Source organism: Sebastes umbrosus, chromosome 14, assembly GCF_015220745.1.
Source record: "Sebastes umbrosus isolate fSebUmb1 chromosome 14, fSebUmb1.pri, whole genome shotgun sequence".
In the NCBI taxonomy this organism is placed as follows: Eukaryota; Metazoa; Chordata; class Actinopteri; order Perciformes; family Sebastidae; genus Sebastes; species Sebastes umbrosus.
Genome location: NC_051282.1, coordinates 23,089,368 through 23,112,218, shown reverse-complemented (window position 1 = coordinate 23,112,218; position 22,851 = coordinate 23,089,368). Strand labels below are relative to the sequence as shown.

The window sequence follows — 22,851 nt, the reverse complement described above, 5'->3', positions numbered from 1 at the left end:
GAGGCAAACTACGCTCAGAGCAAGAATGTGCTACTTTCAACACAACAATTTGCCTAATGCAGAGCAACACATCTGCAAGTGTGCAACTTTTCAGCACAGCATAAAACATCATTAACCCTTGCTGTAAGCGTTAGTAAAAAGCAAATTTGACTACACAAAAAAGTGTGGGGGGAAAAAAGTTATAGAAATATATTCAAAACAATGAAAAGTGAAGATCCATAAAACACAGTGCGGAGATGTTGAGTCCAATCCAGCAGATGCATTTAACTCTCTTTTTCATAAGCTGTCAAGTCCCACAAGGCTTCAGTTGCTGCCTGCCACGGTTAAAGATATTTCCCCACCTTGATAGTTTAATGTATTTCCAGCCTGTTCGAGCCTGACATTAGCGAGGGACCAAGCGTCAACAGCTCTTCTTTCTCCATCTTTTAAAAAAATGATCCTCGCTTAGAACGGCGAGTCTGTCTTCCAAAGGATGCCTCTAATTGGTGGAGAAAAGGCTTCTTTCTGACGGTGCTGGAGATTTCAAATAAAGCCCATTTGCCAATGTAAGGAGTCATTAAACATGTCATTAAATCCAGCTCCTTTGATATAAGTAGATGAAGCTCCAGATCCCATTTGGTCTTTGAAAAGGATGATTTAAACTGGTCTTATGGCAGTGAAAGACTCATGCTTGACCTACCGACACTGTTCATATACACAATATGTGGGTGTATATTGCGTTCTTGAAGGAAGCCTCTTAAAGTCTATCATTCTCATACAGGAGGGCACCAAATCATCCCATTACTGAAGGAGGAGAGTGTGACATTCAGCCACCAAAAGACGAGTGCTTGATGTTCTCAGACTGGTCACGCTCCTCTGTCTGACTTGCACTTCTTTGTTTCACTGTTGCAGTTGATTTTTTTATTTTTTTTTTACTCAGCGGTGTGATTTGGCCTGCAGCGAGCGGCTGGTAAGTCCCAGTGGAGATGTCGGCCTAAACAGCCGGGTCTGAAGTGATTATGTGAGTGCAGTGTGAGAGATTCCTTTAGGGCCTGTGGGAAGCCTGCACATTCTTTGTTGACAGTAGCAATGAGAGAGAGAGAGAGAGAGAGAGAGAGGGAGAGTGAGGGAGAGAAAGGTAGAAGAGAAGGAGATGATCTAAACAGACAGAAAATTGCTGGAGTCTGGGAGATTAAAGCTACATGCAGATATAAAATCCCTTTTTGCGGTAAGCTATTAGGTTGTCCTTTATTTCCTCATCCACGTATCCAATTAGCATGAAATTCACATTCACGTAACTGCCAGTTACATCTTATAACGCTGTCAAATTGTTTTCAGGTAACCTCCCCATATGCAGGGGCGATTCTAGGATCAGACCTTCAGGGGGGCTCAGCCCCTAATGAGAATGTGACGTGTGCAGTCAAGGGTGTAGGTTTGGTTTCAAAATTGGGGGGACACGCATATTAAGCGAGGTGTCTGGGGGTCTTCCCCCAGGAAATTTTGAGCGTCAGACACTACATTTCCTGCGTTCTGGTGAATTCTTATGCACCAATTTCTGCCTTTTCTGCATCAAGTTATGGTGGAAATGTCTCAGCTTTCCAGTCATACCCAATTTATGCAATTCCAAGACTGTTAATATATAAATATTCAAACACTCCATTTTTAGAATAACAATAATAAATAATAAAACAACAACACATTTATACTGCGTGCAAAAAACTGCATGTTTTTTGCCCAAAACTGCATGAGATTAATCACAAATTAATCACACATTTTTTTCATCTGTTCAAAATATACCTTAAGGATAGTTTTGTGAAGTAATATAGTAATTCATTAATACTAAATTATCAACATGGGAGAGGGCAAATATGCTTGCTTTATGCAAATGTATATACTTATTACTGGAAATCAATTAACAACACAAAACAATGACAAATATAGTCCAGAAACCCTCACAGGTACTGCATTTGGCATAAGAAAATATGCTCAAATCATAACATGTCAAACTGCAGCCCAACAGGAAACAACACCTGTCAGAGTGTCAGTGTGCTGACTTGACTATGTCCAAAAGTGCATGTGATTATCATAAAGTTGGCATGTCTGTAAAGGGGAGACTCGTGGGTACCCATAGAACCCATTTTTCAGGAGGAGATCGCCATGCCAGTTTTTCCTCGCCAAAATGTAGCATAACATTGGAGCGTTATTTAGCCGCCTCCTCGACAAGCTAGCATGACATGGATTCCTTAGGTTTTCTAGTTTCATATGATTCTAATATCCTCACTGTAGCGTACAGACGGTGTCTTCCACAGCCTCTTGAAGACAGTAATGTGTCAGAGGGTTTTGTAATTATCTTTTAGGGGTGCTGAGATGAAATTAGGTGTGCTTGAGCAACCCCTAAAAAAAAGTCTAAAGTTGCCCCTTTCCATATGTATCTTATAACACTGTCATCCTGTGTTTGTGCAGCCTCCAACTTATCTTACTGTAAAAGTAATTTCAGAGTTAGACAGAAGATAATAAAACTCTTATTTTCATCTGCACATTTCTCACTGTGCCTCATGCAAACATCACTACCAATAAGTAAGCACCAAGAACCCTTCATAAGGCTCTATAACAACTCATTATTCACATTCATATCAGCTCACACTGTCTTTATAAGTACAGCCAAGCAATCAAATTGAAATTTTCCCACTGGCCTGTTTACTCTAAAAGCATGTCCTTCAAGCATCTCCTTCTCAGAATCGAGGCGCTAAGCCGTAGAAAAGCGAGCTGCCGTTTATCGCTGCCTTGCAGACAAATCCACTCTAAATGGCCGGTGATTTTCACTCATTGGCTCAATAATCCATTTGAGAATTAACTCAGGGACTCAGACACATTGTTGAGGTTGTTTTTTTTGGGGTCCTTTTGAACAGATTCCTCTGTATACCCCCTTCAACTTGAAGGAGACTTGTTTAAACAACACAGAAAAATGGAAATGAATGCGCATACAGAGGCATTTCAAAACAGTGTAGTGCTACTCTGGAAGTTTAATACCTCAGAAGGCTGCGTGTTTTCAGATGTCCTTGTTGGATCCAAGGCCAGGACTTGCAGAGACGGAGGCCTGAGCCGCACATGGATGGATCTCCCTCCAGTTGTTTGTCCTCGCTTTTTCATGGATCCGTCCTGATGAAAGATATGGCTCATTCGACTTACATTTTTCTCTTCCTCCTCTGCCACCTTGCCGCTTTGCCTCGATGCCTTCACTGTCCACCCCTCCCGCCTGCTGTCCCTCCTCCCATAGTGCACCGTGGTAATTGAGTGAGAGCGGTGGCCCCGGAGTCCTTGTGTAATCCACACTTTATAAGCACTCTAATTGAAGTGCAAATTCAATACTCCCTCATCAGCCTTTTACTGGCTGTGCCTTTGCCTTCACCCCTTAGGTAATTACAAGGAGACTGGCAGTTCAATCATTTTGGAGAAAATAATGTAACAAAAACATCGCTGCATACACCAAATCATTTTACTGTGGCTGTGTCGAGTGTCGGGTTCACACAAAACACCTTTCTCTCCGTCAGCAGGAGGGTAACCTGTGTGATGAAGAAATTTAGAGGACTTTACCTCAATACAACACGGGATTACTCATTTCCCTCCTCTTGTATTGGTTCACGTGCACACATGGATGCACAAAAGCGAGCATGTACGTACTGCGTGCACACTCACACAAATTCCTCTTTTGTATAGTTGTAACACATGCAAATATAAAGGCAAGTGAAGTGCACACACACACAAACACTGGTGTGTATTGGTTTGCCTATATTACAGTGTGTGCCTGTGTGTGGGAGTGTGCGGTTTGCAGCTTTAATTAAACTTCCTCTATTTTCTCTCAGCTTGTCCCCATAGGGCCCTGTCTTCTTCCCGACCACATGCTTATTTATTTATAATTGCATCAAACTCCGGAGCTGAGCCGTGGCTGAACACGGTGCCAGACCTGTGGAGTAAGCTGGGATTGTCACACAGTAATACAATTTCATGTACTGAAACATCCCACCAGCTGGGAGAAATTCCACATTATGAATCATGTAGGGATGCACTGTACATTAAACAACAACAAGCTGAGAAACACTGGATTATTATTCCCAATAGTAGCAGCACAGAATGTCAACAAAGATGTATATCATTCAAAACTGTGGGAACGTTTCACACAACAGAGGCGCAAATTCCACCTGTGAAAAGATCTTATCCACGTCATTCCTGCAGCTCCTCAGGAGATCAAACATTCCTGAGAAGGAAACAATCCAGGTGTCAGAACAACTTTTTCTCTTCTTCCCTTTATTCAATTGCCAGATTCCTCTTCCCTTTTTGTTTATCTTCCTAATTTGCTTCGCCTTAAACTAAATATCCCACCAGACAACCTTTTGGATGAGCATCACAGCAAACTCGTAGTGCATCCCAAGTGCTTTTGTTGAAGTTGGATGAATGTGATCTAAATCTTCAAAAGAGAAAATCATATTATGATATTCTTATAAGATTGTGAAATTGCCAAGCTGCCCTACATGGGCAGCTACCCACATGTGGTGATTTAATATCTGCAGCACTGCCTACTCACATCTGCAACACAAACAAGCCCGCACACCATTCTTTTCATCGCCAATTTAAACGCTGGCATCAAGATCATAATCATATTATAGCACATCCTTTCATGTCGTATCATCAAACCGGTAAAGCTGTAAATCTTTACAAAGACACTGCACTATAATTTATATTTTGCATTGTGCTCAGTATGCCATATAATTGCTTGTTGCATTACCTCCTGTATCCTCAAAGGTCTTGCTTGAATATCCTCACTTTCCTAAGGGCATTAATTCACAAAAACACATGTATGGCAAAGTTCCTGCATTTAATAGGAGTAGCCATGAAAAAAACTAAAATTTACACTTATATTGACCAGAATTCTGGGAATAAAGTGCAACAATTACTGGTAACAAACAAATCAAATCTATCTCTGTGTGCTTGTACTTATTATTCAACAAGCACCCAGCTCTAAAAAGGAAAATGGGAACTGTATGCTGCAATAAAGACAGACTTATTCGTCACAGTCTGTCTCTCTGTCCCTCCTCTCCAGCCACATTGCCATTTTCCATCAATCCACCAGATGTCCTCGGACTTTCCCTCCGTTCCCCATCACCTGACTGCCCCACCCATCTACACACCTGTTCCCTTTTCTCTCATCTACTCTGAAGTCGTCTGGCTTTCCCCGCCGACCTGCTCACCTGCATCTCATTCCCTCATCAGCCTCTCAATACAAATACCAGTCCACTTCCATAAGCCTTTCTCATGGAAGACACAGTAGGAAAAGCACAGGTGTAAATAATGAACTAAATGATGGCTGAATTCCATTTAGCTGCTTTGATTACAGGATTAATGTAATGTGCATGCTGATTTACTGTCACTCTCACTGGGACACTTAAATACGTGTTATTAGTAACACCTGTACTTTTCCCACTATGACAAGTCAAAATGTCTGCTGTGAAAAAGGCCTATTGCTCTCTTGTCAGATTGTCATAGTTGCAGTGTTTCCTTGTGTTTGCTTTTTGAGCCACCTAAACCTGTACCTGCTGCCTGTAAGCCTTTCAACTTCAATAAACCACTGATATCATCCTGCTGCTTTGCATTTGTTGCCACTCTCCCTCACTGTCTCACCCACTTACATTACATTTATGCAGACTTTAGCAAGTGTAGCCTTATTTACTGTGTATAGTTTTTTCCAGTATATCTTTTTTTATATTCATCTGAATGTTTTTTATCTACTTCCTTGGCAGTGATGAAATGTAACTAGTACAATTACTCTGAACTTAAAGGAATACTTCACCTATAAAATTACCTTTTGTAATTACTCACCTCATGTTAACTTGAATTCTTGGAGAAAAGTAGTATTTTCATTTTTCAAAAAATATAAAGTACTTTTACATTCAATACTTTTTAAGTACAATTTCATAATAATAGGCTACTTACCTTCATTTAGAAAAACAATCTGACTACTTTTCCCACCACTGTTCTCTGATCTATTTCTGACTGTAATGCTAAATTGCCCTCCTGGGGGATCAATAAAGTTTTATCTCATCTTAATAACTTTAATAATGAATGAGTATCTTGAAATGAAACTAATCACGGTTTGGGCATCACTGACATAAAGGGTTAAGTGTAGTGGGGGAAGAAGTATTCATGTCCTTTACGTAAGTAAAAGTACTAATACCACACTGTGAAAATACAAGTAAAGGCCCTGCATTCAAAACATTACTTAAGTAAAAGTATTATCAGTAAACTATGAAACCTTAAAAGTACTCATTGTGCATTAAAATGTTCCTTGTCAGTGTTTTACCATGATGTTATTGGACTAGACAGAGTGATCAGGAAGGCCAGCTCTGTCCTGGGATGACCCCTAGACCCAGTGGAGGTGGTGGGAGAGAGGAGGATGATGGCTAAGCTGTCCACCCTTGATGGAGATTGACTCCCACCCCATGCAGGACACCATCTCAGCACTAGAGAGCTCCTTCAGCGACAGGCTGCTCCACCCAAAGTGTGTGAAGGAGCGCAAGTCCTTCCTTCCTGCAGCTGTCAGACTCCACAACCAGCACTGCTCCCAGTAGACCACTTACACATACACACCAAAAACTGACAATAATCTGATATTTTACTGCACACACTATGTTCACCCATTCACTCTGTATCTTTTATATCTCTATTATTGTTTTTATAATTTTTGGATACCTTTACCTCTCCTGTGTTTCACTCTGTTTGCTGATGTTGCTGCTTTGACACCTGAATTTCCCTCCAGGAATTAATAAAGGTTCATCTTATCTTATCTTATCTTATACTGCTCCTATTTTTATACTTCCTTCTATTTAAATGGTTCATATTTTGTTACACTTTGTTAAGCTCTTTTTTTTTTTTTTTACTGTGTTAGCTAATGCAACTTGTTTTTTGTACTATCCCCTTTGCTGCTGTACACTGCAAGTTTCCCCACTGCGGGACTAATAAAGGAATATCTTATCTTATCTTATCTTATTAATATTACTGCTGCATTACGTGTATATTGTATTTTACTGTTGTTACTGCTTCAAGTAATCTTGAAATTAAACTAAACTAATCACAGTTTAAGCATTACTGACTTAAAGATTTAAATGATAGGCAATTCAAGGAAAATAAATGTATTAATTTCCCAGTGTAACACCATGTGTAACACCCAGAGAACAAAACCAAAACAATCCCAGCATGGCCAGCCGCATGTTGGGCGTCACAGCTACGTCACAGTCTAACCCGGATGTGCAGTGACAGCTCTTGTCAGAAAATCCGTTATCTCTTTCGCAGAAACAGCGAAACAAAGGTGGGTTTTAAAGCTACATAATTGTGACTTCCTACATTTATCGCTTGTATCTTATGCTATTCTCTCCGTGTGACGTGAGTTTGGTCTTGTTTTGACGCTGGGAACACTTTTACAGGGCTTAAATATTAAATATTAGCCGCTAGACGGCTAGGTAACCTTAGCAACGGCTCCGGTTTGTGACGTCACGACATTGTGAGAAAGACTTTTTTAGCTCCTTTTTTAAATATATATTTTTTTATCATTTTATGTGTCATACCGAGGTCTGTTGGTTATATGTGTGTGTCACAGAAAAAAAATATTTGTGTGTAAATTCAAACAGACATGCAAAATAATGAGCCCACTAAAAGATAACCTATGATGCTGTATCCTCCGTCTCAGCCAGCATCCTGCCAAATAGTGAGTGACCACGCCCCCCTCCCCTTGTTGCATCTCCATGCTGCAGTGCAGGACAGCTGGCTGCAGGTTGGACCAAATACAAACCAGAGGAACACAAGAGTCCAGCAGAAAGGCGACTGCAATGCAGAGTGAGGTACGTTACCTCTTGCCAGATGGTTGAAAATTAAGTAGTTTAACTATTGCAGCTGTCAGACTCCACAACCAGCACTGCTCCCAGTAGACCACTTACACTTTACACACCAAACACTGACAATAACCAGATATTTTCAAGTGGAATTTCATTTCATTCTCACTGTGCAATATCATTTTCCACTTGTGCAATTTTGTTAATAGTCTGTTTATTGCCAATACTGTATAAACTGCTCCTATTTTTATACTTCCTTCTATTTATATGGTTCATATTTTGTTACACTTTGTTTAGCTCTTTTCTTTTTTTACTGTGTTAGCTGATGCATCTTGTACACTGCAAATTTCCCCACTGCGGGACTAATAAAGTAATATCTTATCTTATCTTATCTTATCTTAAAAGTAGTTTCATGCCATTAAGAAAATGAACAATCAGTGGTGGAATGTAACTACAAACACTGTACAATTTTGAGATACTTGTACTTTACTTGAGTATCTCTATTTTATGCTACTTTATAATCCTACTCAACTAAATTCAGAGGGAAATATTTAACTTTTTCCTCCACTACATGTATTTGTTACCTTTAGTTACTTTGCAAATTCAGAAATGATTATGTATTATTATGAATGAAGATGAGACTTTATTTATCTCTTTGCGAAAGTTGGCGAAAGAAACATTAAAGTGATGTACTCAATAAATAATTATAATCCAATAATATAATTTTTTTTTTCCTGAAATGGACCAGTCTGCATAATGATTACTTTTGGTACTTTAAGTATATTTTGATGCAAATACTTGTGTACTTTTATTTAAGTAAGACTTTGAACGCAGGACTTTTACTTGTAACTTTTACAAGTATTTTTTACAATAGTACTTAGACAAAAGATGTGAGTACTTTTACACCTCTGTGTATTTTTATTTAAGCAGATAAAGAACTGTGACTCAGTTTTATAAGTAACCTTTTTTTGTGTCATCAAGATTCATAGAATTAACACACACTTGGTACTTTTAAAGCTCAATTTAATCAACCTGTGTGTGCTGACCATATAAAACATACTTACTACCAATAGTGGAAGAAGTACTCAGAACTTTTACTTAAGTAAAAGTAGCAATACCACACTGTAGAAATAATCTATTACAAGAAAAAATCCTGCATTCAAAATCTTACTTGACTAAAAGTACAAAAGTATTAGCATCACAATATACTTTAAGTTTCAAAAATAAAAGCACTCATTATGTTGAATGGTCCATTTCATAATAATGTATATTATATTATATTATATTATATTTTATTATATTATTTGATATAATTAGTGGGTGCACTAATGTATAAACATCACTCAAGTTGAAGCATACCGCCGGGTAGCTTAATCCAGCATCATCATTTATAAGTTAATATATATTTAGTATTAATAATCTGAATCTGCAGCTACCCATGATGTCAAATTAATTTCGTGGAGTAAAAAGTACAATATTTGTCTCTGAGGTGCAGTGAAGTAGAAGTATAATGTAGCATAAAATGTAAATACCTTAAAATTGGTACTTGTACCGTTGTACTGTGACTTTCCACCACTGCTTACTACCCTCTAAAAACAAGTAAAGAGGGATGCATCAATCCAAATTTTTCTCTCCTGATAGTGTCCTAATCCAATAACAGTGCTCTCCTCTTCCTCTAAATTTAAAATCTGTATACTTCACTGTCATTATTATTTTTATTTAAGGTAGTTGACATCCCGTTCAGACTGAGTGAATGAATGAATAATTAATAGTGGAAATGCTGAATTTTATAATGACAGTGATAAAATAACTGGCATATGCTGTGGCTGCCTGCAAATTAACAGCATTCAAAACAAATGACCAAATTATAGAACAAAACAATTCACAACACTTAGTTCCACAAAACAGGCACGTGACAAGACAAAAAATGTCTTAAACTAGAAAGATAAAATGATGAATTCACAAATGAGTCAACAGTGAACTGGTGGAATAAATCACAAAATATAACAGTGTTTCATGAAACGAGTCATTTGAAACTATTTGTTGATTACTAAAAAAAGGAGGATATTTGGTGGAATAGTTGAATGCTTGCTTATAAATTTGTATTTGGCAGCATTGAGTCCTGCTGTCTATTTTGTATGAATCTAAGTGCATGTAAAAAAATTCAGTTAGTTTGTCCCACAGTGTTTTCTGCTCTGCTGTGCTGGAATCGTAGGCATGTGCAGGGAGGCGTGTGGGAGTTCAGAAAAGCTCTGAATGGGAGACTTGTTTGATTCATAACAGTCGATGGGTGAAAGTATTTGAATCTCAAAGATAACTCGCCGGCTGGCTTTGCATCCTGCTCATTTAACTACTCCTCTCATTCTGCCACACAGATTCTCTACATAGCTGCTGGTAAAGAGGGATTCTTCACATGATCTTTACAAGTGCAAAAGATTTATTAAGCTGCAGTTCTGTCTGCAAAATAAAATGCTGTCTTTCCTTCTCGGTTCTCTGTGCTGTTTTCAAGATTTGAGTTCAACATAGAAACAGCTTTGTGCTTCAACTCTGTCACCACTCAGTCACTTAAAGGGATAGTTTGGGTGTTTTGAAGTGGGGTTGTATGAGGTACTCATCCATAGTCAGAGTATTAGCTAGAGTCGATGACGGTCGGCATGCCCCCAGTTTTTTCTGCTATGACAAGTCTGCTGTGAAAAAGGCCCATACAGAACAATACAAAAAAACAATAAAATACATGTAAAGATTTGTTACAGTCACACACTGTATGTAACTAATATTTACCATTTACAATTTATCATAATTATAGTATTGATTATTAAATACGAAATGCATGTGCTCCTGTGTATTCTTCCCCAATAGATTTTTTTCCTGTATTTTTGTATATATTTTTCCTTTTCAGAATTCACAGTAGCTGATAGTCATTTCATTATGTGAGCAGCCTTTCTTCTTTCAGCAGTCTGAGCTACAGTCCAGTCTTTTCATTTGCGCAAGCTAATGTTTTTCAAAGGCCATCTCAAAGCCATAAAAACCTAATTCAGTCGCAGCATCTCAAGCATTGCATTTTAATAATTGTTACCAGAATTTATTATTCAATTTAGTTTCACTCTTGGGGTGTTTGGTTTATAAAGAACAAGTGACTCAGTTGGTTTCAAAATAGTTTAAACGATTCTCAGTGTTTTGGTGGACGACAACAGATAAATTCTGTGCTTATAAAAGTATCCAGTGGACATCTGGCTGTTGAGAGTTGTTGGCATTTACAAGCCCTGATTGGTTGAATTAATAAACAGAAAATTATGTTTTTTTGGTAATGGAAAACCTAATTGGGTGAAATAAATTCTATATAAGAGGAACACAGTGCTGCATGGTTTTAACAAGATCAGTTTGGAGGGGGCAGGCCAGATGCTCAGTTTCATATTGCTGAGCTGTACGCATCAAAAACAGTTATTAGACAGGTGGCCTTTCCTTAGACTTCCACCTGGCAGCTGGCAGATAGACACACTTTTTCTTTTGTTTATAGGAGAGTGTGTGCGCAGTGGAAAGAGACCACTTGTCTTGATTTAGAAGTGCTTTTCTCGCCTGGCCGCTTGTATTCTTTTTAAACACTAGTCAAATTTAAACTCTTAGGCTGATGTATGTCGAGCTCTCTCTCCAGTCGGCTGTGTCCATTCAGCTCGGTGCTGTATATTAAACTATTCAACCACTTTGTCAGATGTTCTTTACACACAAGCGCCCAGCCGCCCAGAGCCCCCCTCCTCATACACTACAAGATGCAGCCATTTGGTTTATTTACGGGAGGTGCTTCTGTAACTGCTGGGAATAGGCCAAGAGCCAATCGAAACACACGGCGGAGGCCAAGCTAATAGAATCTGACAGGAATGGAGTCATAGAGGCCGCTCAGGCATCGTAAAGCTGTCGCCGTTTAAGCCACGAAATTTGTCGCTATTACCTGCTTGCTTCTGGCCAAAGAGTTGAGAGGAAAAGTGGAGCCTGAGTTGGAGCAAGTGTTGTTACTCATCTTTTCCTGTTTCAACAACATCAAATAAGTGTGGGTATGTTGGTGTGTACATACTTTAACACATGTTAATGTATTTCGAGCATCTAACGTAGAATGCATTGATAGTGAAGATAAAGATCAATAATATACTGTGCTCCATAGTGGTTTAAAGTACACAGTGAGGATTACTTTGAGAATATTGTAGATTAGATTTTAAAGAGGACCTATTACACTTAATTTCAGGTGCATACTTGTTGACATGCTTTAACAACACATTCTCACTCCCAACTCGTCAAAGCCGCCGCTTGGTCAGTGCCCCTTGGCATCGGAGACCATCGCACGGGGTATCCCTCTTGCGTTACTTTTGGAGGGACTGGGGATGGCGTGTCAATATACGCTCGTTAAATGCATAGTGACCTTTCAAAATAAACTTTCATTTGCACATGAAGTTTAGGTTTAGGCAACACAACCACTTAGTTAGGGTTAGGAAGCGGTCGTGGTTGACGTTAACTTCACGACTCACGTGACAAAATAAGTCAACGTCTTTTAGGTTCACACGGTACACAAACGCCGGTTTGACACCAAACACCACTCCCACCCGCCCTGAGTGGACTCTTACTCCATTAATACTACGTCACTTGCTCCGCCCGTCGAATAACGCCCTTGCTGGGTTTACGTTGGAGTTAGTTGAAAGCCTGGTTCGTCACAAACTGTCGCTAAAGGGTGCGTCTGTTTCCGATGCCGAGGGGCGCTGCCCAATCGGCGCTGCCCAACTGGCGCTGCCCAATTGGCGCTGCCCATCGGCGGTATTTGATGAGTTGCGAGTGAGACCGGGTTGGCTTTAATTTTAAAAAAACTTAATTTTTCTCATACCAGCTGTGCTGCAGCACCTCTTTTCTGCCTCTGTCTGAAATGCCTTCTTTGAGCTCCACACGTGGGTGTCTGCGTCATCACTTTCAAAGGTCCCCTTTTCTGTCTGTCCAGACTAAAACGCAACCCTGGAGTTTTAAAACTAAAACATGGTCAGCAGCGTTTTCAAACGTCTCTGTTTTAGGGTCTCGAAAACGCCGGAGTAGTGTGGACGCTAGGCATAAACGTAGCAACAGTTATGCGTTTTAAAACGAAAAGCGTATTAGTGTGGATGTAGCCTGAGGCCGTACCAAATTAGCCGCTAGGAAGGTATTATGCAAAAGTGTTACATGGTGACATCACCATGTTATCGAAGAAAAGGCAGGACTTTAAGCAAGGCGTTTCAGGCAGTTCAGGAGCTGTGTTTCTGTGGGGGAGAGTGACTCCCTTTGGTGTGGACTTTGGGCTTTATAACTTTGCAGACCCTTTACATACACACAAAACTATACTGTATAACACACTTAAGGAAAGGGAAAAAAAACAAAAAAACAACCTCTTTAACAAACAAAATGTTTCTGCACTGCACCACTTCTTAGTTTGACTCTGCAGCACACAGCTAACCATGTACTGTATTTGTTTGTACTCATATTCTTATTTGGCTGTGTGCTTTTGGAGAATTGCTTTGTTGATGGTGCTGCAGGGGGAGATGTCAAGAGTCTTTTCTAGGCCGTCGCAGTGTAAAACGCTACATCAGTTAGCACATCAAACACCAGCTAGTGTGGGGAAAGTCATTGGAAATCGTTCCCTCGTCAGAAATCCATTGTAGAATCTTTAAATGAATGGACTGAGTTTTTACCCACTAATGAGCCTGATTATGAGAATATATATGGAAATTCCCCTAAAACTGGGCTCGTCACTATGGCCAGTCTGGCTCCTGAGCTGCATCAGTGGATCAATACCAGAAAGTGTTGGCCGATGGCATCACAGCCTACAGCTTTTGGCGTTTATCTGTCTGGGCTTGTGAGGGACTTTCACAAATGAGAACTAATGAATGCAGGAAATACATGATTTGTTTTAACTTTAAAGGTCAAATCTCGAATTAGGGTATATCATATTTTAAATACCCATCCGACCGACATCCCACTGTTAGCTTAATGCTTATTTAATTGGTTTGAAAACATGGGTAGTTAAGCTCTTGACTTGAGTGTGTGATGTAAAATATGAGTTTTAAATGTAGCTAATGTGGGCTGAATGCATTCTGAGTACAGAAATATGGGGAAAATGTGATCTGGAGTTTATAACAGTGTGGTGATAATGTTGAAAAGCACTGATTTCCCATCCTTTAATGCTACTTCTAAGAATCTGCCCATGTATAGGACTACTAAGGCATAATTGATATAGGCAGAGGCCCACTCAAAACTGTCTCTGATTGGGCTTTTTGTAGATGCAGCATGAGAAGAAGCTCATTTCTCACATTGCCGATCGCTTGTGAGGGAAGGCAACAAGTATTGAATTAGTTTGCATGAGAGGAGGGAAATTGAAATATGGATTGGGGTCGCAAATGCCTGCCAGTGCTATTGGCTGTTTCGGATATGGAGGATGAAATGTATTTTCTGTGTGTATGTGTGTGTCAGTGTGTGACTGATGCAGACAGTGCCGGCATCGAATGGTTTTCCAGCGTTCCTATTTTCCAATAACAAGTTGGGAGCAGGAGTGACACAGATGAAGTGAATGTTTTAAGAGGAAAAGTAATCTTAAAGACAAGCCAAGCCATCCCTCACTCTAATACGCAGCCTCATCCTCTGCTTCTCCTACATCACTGCTTCTGTCTCGGAGCCAGACACGAGCCAGCTCTCTCGCCATCTGCCATTTAGATGTATTTAAATCATGCATGCATGCTGAGTTTGGACCCGTGATTTGAACTGGTCAGGTCCCAGGTCTCTGCCAGGCTGCTCGGCACGACTCGTGACCCAGGAAAGCCATCTGAATATGAATTAATGACAACACAGTTGGTTAAAAGTGTCACTGCCCAAAAGTCAGATCCAATTCGGCTGATATTAACTGGCATTTAAGCCCTGGAAAATGGTGACCCATTCTAATGGTTTGATTACCAGATCAAGCTCCGTCATAGCTGAAATATTGTCTGGTTTGGCATTTGAGAAGGATATAATTTTTAGGTACAATGGCAGCGGGAATAATGTATTATACCCAAAAGTCAGGAGAGGCCCAGACTCAATTACTCATACATAGTCGTAGGGCTGCAACTGATGACTATTTTCATTGTCGATTAATCTGTTGATAATTTTCTTGATTAATTGATTAGTTATTTGATCTATAAAATGTCAGAAAATGGTGAAAATAATTTGGATTTCATTATATTATATTTATATTAAATATTAGTTGCATCTCTAGATAATAACAACAAACTTTGTCGCACCTTTCATACAAGAAATTCTCTATCTGCTTTCAGAGTAAATAGAAATGCACCTAAGAAGAGTAGTAAGTAGCTGCCGTTCTCATCTTTGTTACATGTGACTATTTGACAGATATTTGAAGAACTACACTAAACCACATTAGTTAGCCTCATGAATTATGAAACTTCTCTTGTAGAGGGACATTGTCCCAAACCGATTGAAATAAAGCCACTTGTAAGGGATTTGAATAGTCGAAAATTATGAGGTAAGAACCACTCCATCCTCCTCACCCCCAACACAAAACACTCCTTGGGAAAGGAGTGGAAAAGAGAGAGGACAGGGGGAGGCGGAGGGAGAGTTAGAATCGTGGCTGTGAAATCGATAGCTCATACTGTTCTGAAATTGAAGGGTTTTTTTTTGTCAGAAACTGTGTGTAGAAGGTGGAATATGAAATAGCTTTGGTGGAGGCCCCTGATGTAAGCAGCACTATTGATTTCCAGAGACCTGGTCCAATTATGGTACCGCGGGTTTTGTCAGTGCCCTTTAAAGCACCAGAGTGACTCTGGTGGGGCAACATTTTGGGCATCGCCCGACTTTGCCTCATCTCCTCCTCCCCGAGTGGCCGGCTGTTTCTGTCGCCAAAGTCACAAAGAAAAAGTCAAGGAAATAGAGTCTTCTGTTTCTACAGTTTCCAGTGTCTCTCTGAGGACACAGCTGCAGGATGGGAGATTTCCCCTGTTGGCAGTTCCTGTTAAGAGATTCACTGGCATTACAACATAAAGAGAAAATAATCCTCTGTCTATGAGTGGTAGTATCCGTTGGCAAGTGGCTCAGAGAGAAAGTGGACTGACAGAATCGATGTCTGCGTACGAGACAGCCCGGCTTTGTGCGTCAGTACGTATGTGCGGGTGTGTTTTGTTACCGAACAAGGACGACGGTTACATGAATGTCTGCTTGGCTGCAGCTCACGTTGAGGTGTATTCACACTTATCCCCTACAGTTTAGCAGTTATTGTGAACAACCAGACATTAGCGGCGAAATTGCAGCTGTTTTAAAGCTTTTATTGCTGGAGGATTTGCAGGGTAAAATTGTCTGTAATTCCCATCCTGCGCTCCCGCTGTGCTGTCCCTGCTGCTGACGCTGCTTTCATACTGCCCTAGTCTGGCTTCATGAGGAACAGCGACAGGAGGCTATCAGCTCCCGGAACAATATAGGACGTTTTTTTCCCCCTCCACTCTTGAGATTCAAAAAAAGTTTGCTGGCAATGAAAAGAAGGCTTTGCCTCTTACTCTGTCTCTTTTCCCCTTTGCTTCCTCTACAGTCGCCATGTGTCCCATCTCTTTCCTCTGCCTCCCTCAACTCTCGTCCTCTCTCCAAGTAACGGGAGTCTCATGCAATATGCTGTGTTTCCCCACTTGAGTGTTAATGAGGCAGATGAATATTCATGAAGAGGAGGCTGACATCGCTCCGTGGCGATTGTGCAGAGGGTGTTTGTGTGCACACACAGGCACTGTGGTGGCCACATTTCTGAGGGATCTGTTGTGGGTAGACATCAGGGGACTCTTGGCTGCTCTGCTAATGATGCAGATGTGCATCCCTGAATTTTGTTTTGGTCGGTGATTGTAGATGACCCCTTCCCAAGGCCTCTCCTCTCTCCCTGGTGGCTGTTGGCGGAGCTTAAGTTTAGCCTCCAGCTGCTGGTGGAGGACAGCCAGGGAGCGCGAGACTGAGGAGAAGAGCTACCTCTCAGTCTGCTTCCTACTCTCCTCCTCCTCCTCCTCCTCCTCTTCCTCCCTGTGGCTCTGGCTTGTGACAAACAGATGCCATGGGCCGCCTCTCTGGGGATCATCTCCATCCTTTTATTATATTTTTCTTGCTACCTCTCTTCATCTTTTTTATTTTTTGTGTCTCCTGCATTTTCTTTCTTGGAACATATTGTGCTGTGATGTCTACAGCCGCCAGCACTACTTTTTTGAAGGACATATGAGGAAGCACGCGGCCCATTTTAGCAGCAAAAGGCGGCGTGATGCGTGCTCGTCATGTCTCATGCGTTGCCATTTCCTCCTGTACTCTCCACCCCTCCCCGCCACACTTTTTTCATTGTCAGCTTTGTTCTGCTCTTCAGATTCTCTTCCAACAGTCCCTATAGTAATCTCTCACTTTCTCAGTCTCCTCTCTTTCCTCTTTTGCTCGGCAGCCTCTCATTTGCATTTTCTCACTTACTCCTCACCCCAGTCTTCCTCTTCTCTCCCTACCATCTTCAGCCTGGGGCTTTCGCTGCTCCCCTCTCCCCCTCTTATTTGCCATTACTCCCTTTTTTCCCTCTCCTCCTCCCTCTTTCCTCCCTTGCTCCTCTGTAAGATATCCGACCCCTGCAGTCTGCCTCTCTGTTAAACATCTGCAAAATCTTTGATCTCCTACCAGCACCAACCATTTTTTTACATGATGTGTGTCTGCGGCACATAGGTGGAAGTGTGTGTTTGTCTGTCTGTCTCATGCTGTTTGTACTCAGCAACCTTTAATTTTAGAAAGGTGAGTCTGTTGGTGCTGCAGAGGAGGACAGACAGTCTGACTGGCTCCTTTTATGTCTACTATTCGGTGACATAATAGAGGCCTTCCTGCCCCTCGGTTCTCCTGGCCTCCCTGTGTTCATGAAAACTGTGGCACTGCCACTTAATATTGTCAGTTCCAGTCTAGCGGGCGTCCACGCTGATTCTCATGCACACACACATCCTTCCTGCAGTTGGGGAAAGGGTGGAGGCTGGCCAATTTATCAGCGCTCTGACTGTAAGGCTACAGGGAGCCCTCCGTCTTCATCAGTTCACTCAGCAGATAGGCACACCCCAGTCACCGCTACTAGACTTACCTCATGTGTCTCCATTTACACGTTAATAACAAAGCTGTGAGGGTGAGTAGAATTGGCGCTCCATGTTATGCCATGTTAAGAAACGTTGGGTCTGCTCAAATCACAGGTGTAGCAGGTTGAAAATGTGTTTATTAACTCTAAAAAAGGCCATATTGTCGGCATCATTTCATTATAAGCTAATGAGAATAACATTAGCTAGAGTTTAACTGCAATATTAGCTGACTGTTACACTCCTTTTTCATTATTGCAAGTGCAAAGCAAATATACTGCTAATAACAAATAGATTAACTTCTGAACATCTCTCATGGGCTTCATCATTTGCTTTATACATACATATATATATATATATAAAGCAGCAAACTAAAATAACTTGTACAAGATTTTCAGAAAGAAAATGACTGATCACTTCTAACTAAAAATCACTTCCAGACCAACTGAAGCTAAAGTCAACAACTCAGACTATTTGCTCTGCTCTGTAGGAGCAATGGGTTCTTAAATCTCAGAAAATAATGAAAAATAGCCCTCTTTAGGGTCTCTGCCACTAACGATGTGTCGATTAATCTGTTGATTATTTTCTCTATTAATCGATTAGTTGTTTGGTTTATAAAATGTCAGAAAATTGTGAAAAATGTCAATCTGTGTTTCCATAAACCTAAGATGACATCCTCAAATGTCCTCAAAATGAGTTTGTCCACAACTCAAAGATATTCAGTTTACTGTCATAAAGGAGTAAAGAAACCAGAAACATATTCACATTTAAGAAGCTGGAATGAGAATTTTGACTTTTCTTCCTTAAATTTTTTTTTAAAAATGTACTATTTTTTTAATTATAAAAATAGTTGGCGATTAATTTAATAGTTGACAACTAATCGATTAATTGATTAATCGTTGCAACTCTATCCATCTTCATTTCCTAAAGTCCAAGGTGAAGTTTTGTTCTACCAACAAAATATATTCAAAATTCAGTCATATAAAACAGAGAAAACCGTCAAGTTCTCACATTTAAGAAACTGGAACTAGTTAATGTTTGGCAAATTTGCCTGATAAATGACTTAATTAATCAGTTATCAAAATAGTTGCTGATTAATTTTCTGCCATCGTTTTAGCTTTATTTCAGTGTTCAACAGTCTTTGCATCAGAAAACTGCATTAGCCAAATCAAACATCAAATTGGATCTCAGAAGTCAATGTCAGCTCAATGAAATTTTAATAAAATCACATTTAAGTAAAATCAACTCTGCATGTATTTATTATGCTCGCTGGACTGGACAAGGTTATATCACCTAGGATACGTTAAGCTCAGTGAGTTGTTTGAACCATTGATAAACCCTTCTGTTATTCTGTCCTGTCATGTGATATCTCAGGGCCGTCCTGCCTGTCTTCTTTCTGTCCTCCTCGTCCATCTCTCCGCCGTCCTTGGCCTGTGTGCCCCCTCTCTTCCCTTGGCCCGCTGCTGATCAAAGCCCCTTTGAGGGTGCCGAGCGCGTCCAGGGCTGATAGTGATTTGATGATATGAGTACGCCCCTTCTTGTGTGATTAGACGGCGTGTGACAGGCGGCGTCGGCCCCATCAGCTCGCATTAAGCCCCGGCGCTGCGCTGCCACCACCGCTGCCGTTTTTATCTTTTAATGTTACACCTTCCTCACCAGCCGAATCAATTACCAGTGATTATGTTAGTGTCAAAGTCTTTAGCGCCAGGCTGAGCCCCGCCGCCGCTGCCTCCTCCTCATCCTCCTCCTCCTCCTCCTCCTCTTCATCGCTGTGTGGCCCAGAGGCCCAACAGAAGCCACACTACGCTGATCCCCAGTCAGAGCACTGCTGCTGCAGAGGGACAGCTTTACAGACAGCTCTAAGTTTAACCTTCCTCCTCAACAGAGCTGTGACAATGCAAGGAGAGTTTATTATGCCTGACAAAACTCCCACATGTAGGTTCTCCTCAGCGAGGAAGCTGCATAGCGATTAGCCCTATCATGTTCAATTGTGGATGTAACTGTCAGAGCTGGCATGGTGGTCTTGTTCTGTCCTTGGATTGAACATGGTTGCTTGAGAAGACCACATTGGATACGTAATAAGAGATCACAGAGCCCTTGCTGCACCGCGCTTGTGTTTGCTGCTAAAAGGAGAATTTTCTATGCAAAATCTCTCCTCCACACTTTCCCATGTATCCCATCTCTTTTTCTCATGGGCTTTCCTCAGTACATGTGCACACTTGGCCTTGGATTTACTGGTGTTGCATAGTGTGTGTATGTGTGTGTGTGTGTGGGGGGGGATTATTGCCACTGCAACACACAGGGCAGCAAGGCGGCTCGTTAAAAACTCCTCTCGGCTGCAAGGCCACGGCTCTGGCTTTTCCACCTTTGTGAGTGTCAGTGCTTCGTCACACACACACACACGTTCACACTCTTTCTAGAGTCTTTAAATATCACAACTCTGCAAATTTAGGATATAACACTTTCTGAAAAACACACACACATTGACATATGCTCTATCAACTGTTTGCTTGGAGTGTCTTTTCAAGTAAATAAACATCAGCTGCTCCATCATGTTCCCCACTTCCTTTCTGTTTACTCACATACATACTAATGCTGAAACAGGCAATATGGGTGGGTTCCATGCTGGTTGGTTCCTCTGAAGTGTTTCTAATGTTAAGTGAATATATAGGCTGTCTGGCACATTGAAATAACAGGTTTAAGAAGAGGAAGAAGTACTTTATTAATACCTCTTGGGGAAATTCAATTCTGATGTCATTTTATTACACACACATCGGAAATACACACACATGCACATACAGTAGTTGTGAAGAGATACCAGAGTGATGGGGCTGCCACATAGTCAGCGCTCCAAGCAGTTATGGGTCTTTGCTCAAGGAGGTGAATTCCGTAACATAGTCCATGTTGGACTTGAACCTGCCACCCTCCGGTTCCCAAACCAGTTTTACTTGGAGAATATGCAACTCCTGAAACTGACAGAGAGAAGACGTATCACTCTGTTGGATTTGTTGGAACTACAGAAACACTCTGCGGTGTTACAGAGTGGATTTTCTTCCCTCACAAATGATCTTTTGCTGAGTACAGACAATGGCTGCAGAGAGCACTTTAATCAGAAAACAGCCAAGTTTAATTTTGGCTCGTCACCGAGTTACACTCGGAATTTTCATTCACATGTCTTGAGATCAGAGGTCAAGGGACCCCATTGAAAATCGCCACGCCTGTTTTACACTCGCCAAGATTTAGCGTAACTTCGTATCGTTACTTAGCGTTATTCCCGACATGGTTGGTACCAATGGATCCTTTAGGTTTTCTAGTTTCATATGATACCAGTATCTTCACTTTAGCTATAAATGCCTGCTACAGCCTTTGAAAAAAGTAAAGTCGGCCGAGGGCGCCCTCAAGGAGTGGAAGAGGTTAAAGCTAAACGTCAAATCAAATTTGATAAGGGATTTGAAAGGATCAGGATTCAATAAGCAGATTTGATAAAATTCTGTAGAACCCCAACTGTTAGTCATTTATTAAGTCATCTAGCAAGCAAACATCAAATTGCTTATTTCTCAAATGCAATTTGAAGAGGTCACCTTGATCTTTGGGAGCTGGTGATGGTGACATTTGACAGATCAAGACAATCAAAAGATTAATTGATAATTAAAAAAATATTCAAATGACCAATGAATTGCAATCCTCCTCCAAAGCCAGCTGTTTGCAGGAGATGAAAGCTGCAGTGTAGCTCCTGTCTTTCCATTAGCAGAGCACTCTGTGGAAATAAATCAAGGGTCAGGTGTGGAGTTGCCAGTTAGGATTAGAATTTTTAAATTCAGCTGCTGTGCTTCTTTACTCGACAAGCCTCCGCTGTTGACAGGGGTGGAAGTTTGTTTGAGGCTTTTAAGATCTAATGTGTCCGCTCGCTATCTAAGATCGTTCCTTTGACTCGCTCTCGACCCTCCCTGCCTCTCCGTCTGCCCACCCACTCCTCCTATATGTTATCCAGTGTTGAGTGGTGGTAAGGAGAGATAGTAATCTGGTCTAGCCTTGGCACTCCCTCGCACTCTGGTCTCATTGAAGAAGATTGATGGCCCTCTTTCTGGAATGGCTGTTGTTTTGGACGGATAGAGAAAAAGATGGAGGCAGAGAAGTGGATTTAGAATGAAAAACTGAGCGAGTGGAGGGGGAGCGGGGAGGTGGTAGGCGGTGGTGGGGGAAAAAGAGAAATGGAGGTGGGGTGAATGATAGTTGTAAAAGATGGAGAAATGTGAGAGGAAATGTCAGCGTGGAGGAGCTTGAGAGCTCATTAAATTTAGTTTGTATTTCATTGAGTGAGGGTATGCATCCACCTGTGATTGGTTTCAGATTCACACATCCTTCTTTTTTTCTCTCAAGCACATGTGGCTTGTGGAATTGGCTGCACTTAATTTGCATGTCAGCAGGATTATATTTAAATGTCAGCTATTCTCTCAGGATGCAAAGCAGCCTGGGACGTGTTGTGATGGAGCGATTTTGTACATGTGTCTCATGTCTCTGCTGCATTAAAATGCTGTAGCCTTTAAGGTATCTGGTGTTCGGTATTAGTAGTCAGTGCTGCATTGCTGGGGGGAATTAGCAGCCCTTCATCCCTCCTCATGATGGGTCTATTGCTCGCTGTGTGGGCGGCACTGGGTTGATTGGCTGTGATGACAGTTATGCTCTTAATTGTGTCAGTTATTCTTCCTCTGTGGCTCTTTTTGAATGTAGTGAAGCGCTTGATGTACCCCCCTGGTGTTTTGTTCCTTTCTGCATATTGGTCTTTTTAAGTTTCAGGAGCGATGAGACGTGGAGGAGCAAACCTTTCTTCTGCCACCTTAATTCTCCCCTCTTTTGACATTTTGTTTTATATTTTGGGC

The 22,851-nt window shown here is 41.1% G+C and overlaps 1 protein-coding gene and 1 long non-coding RNA gene across 10 annotated transcripts in view; one reads left to right on the top strand and one right to left on the bottom strand.

The window, feature by feature from the left end:
• Window positions 1-22,851, top strand: part of LOC119501673 (speckle type BTB/POZ protein) — a 207,765-nt gene that overhangs the window by 23,571 nt on the left and 161,343 nt on the right. For 7 of the 9 annotated variants that reach the window (XR_005209876.1, XR_005209877.1, XR_005209875.1 and 4 more), the window contains exons 1-2: window positions 7,262-7,339; window positions 7,718-7,868. The exons of 1 other annotated variant lie outside the window; for it this stretch is intronic. The gene's annotated coding sequence lies outside the window, so the exon portion shown is untranslated. Of the gene's footprint in view, window positions 1-7,261; window positions 7,340-7,717; window positions 7,869-22,851 lie in introns of those variants that run through there. One more of the 9 variants, XM_037792212.1, reaches the window with a different exon arrangement.
• Window positions 637-21,182, bottom strand: LOC119501676. The gene is made up of 3 exons (XR_005209879.1): window positions 21,143-21,182; window positions 3,516-3,519; window positions 637-1,568 (listed from the first exon to the last, which is right to left on the bottom strand). It is a non-coding gene; the product is annotated as an uncharacterized LOC119501676 (long non-coding RNA).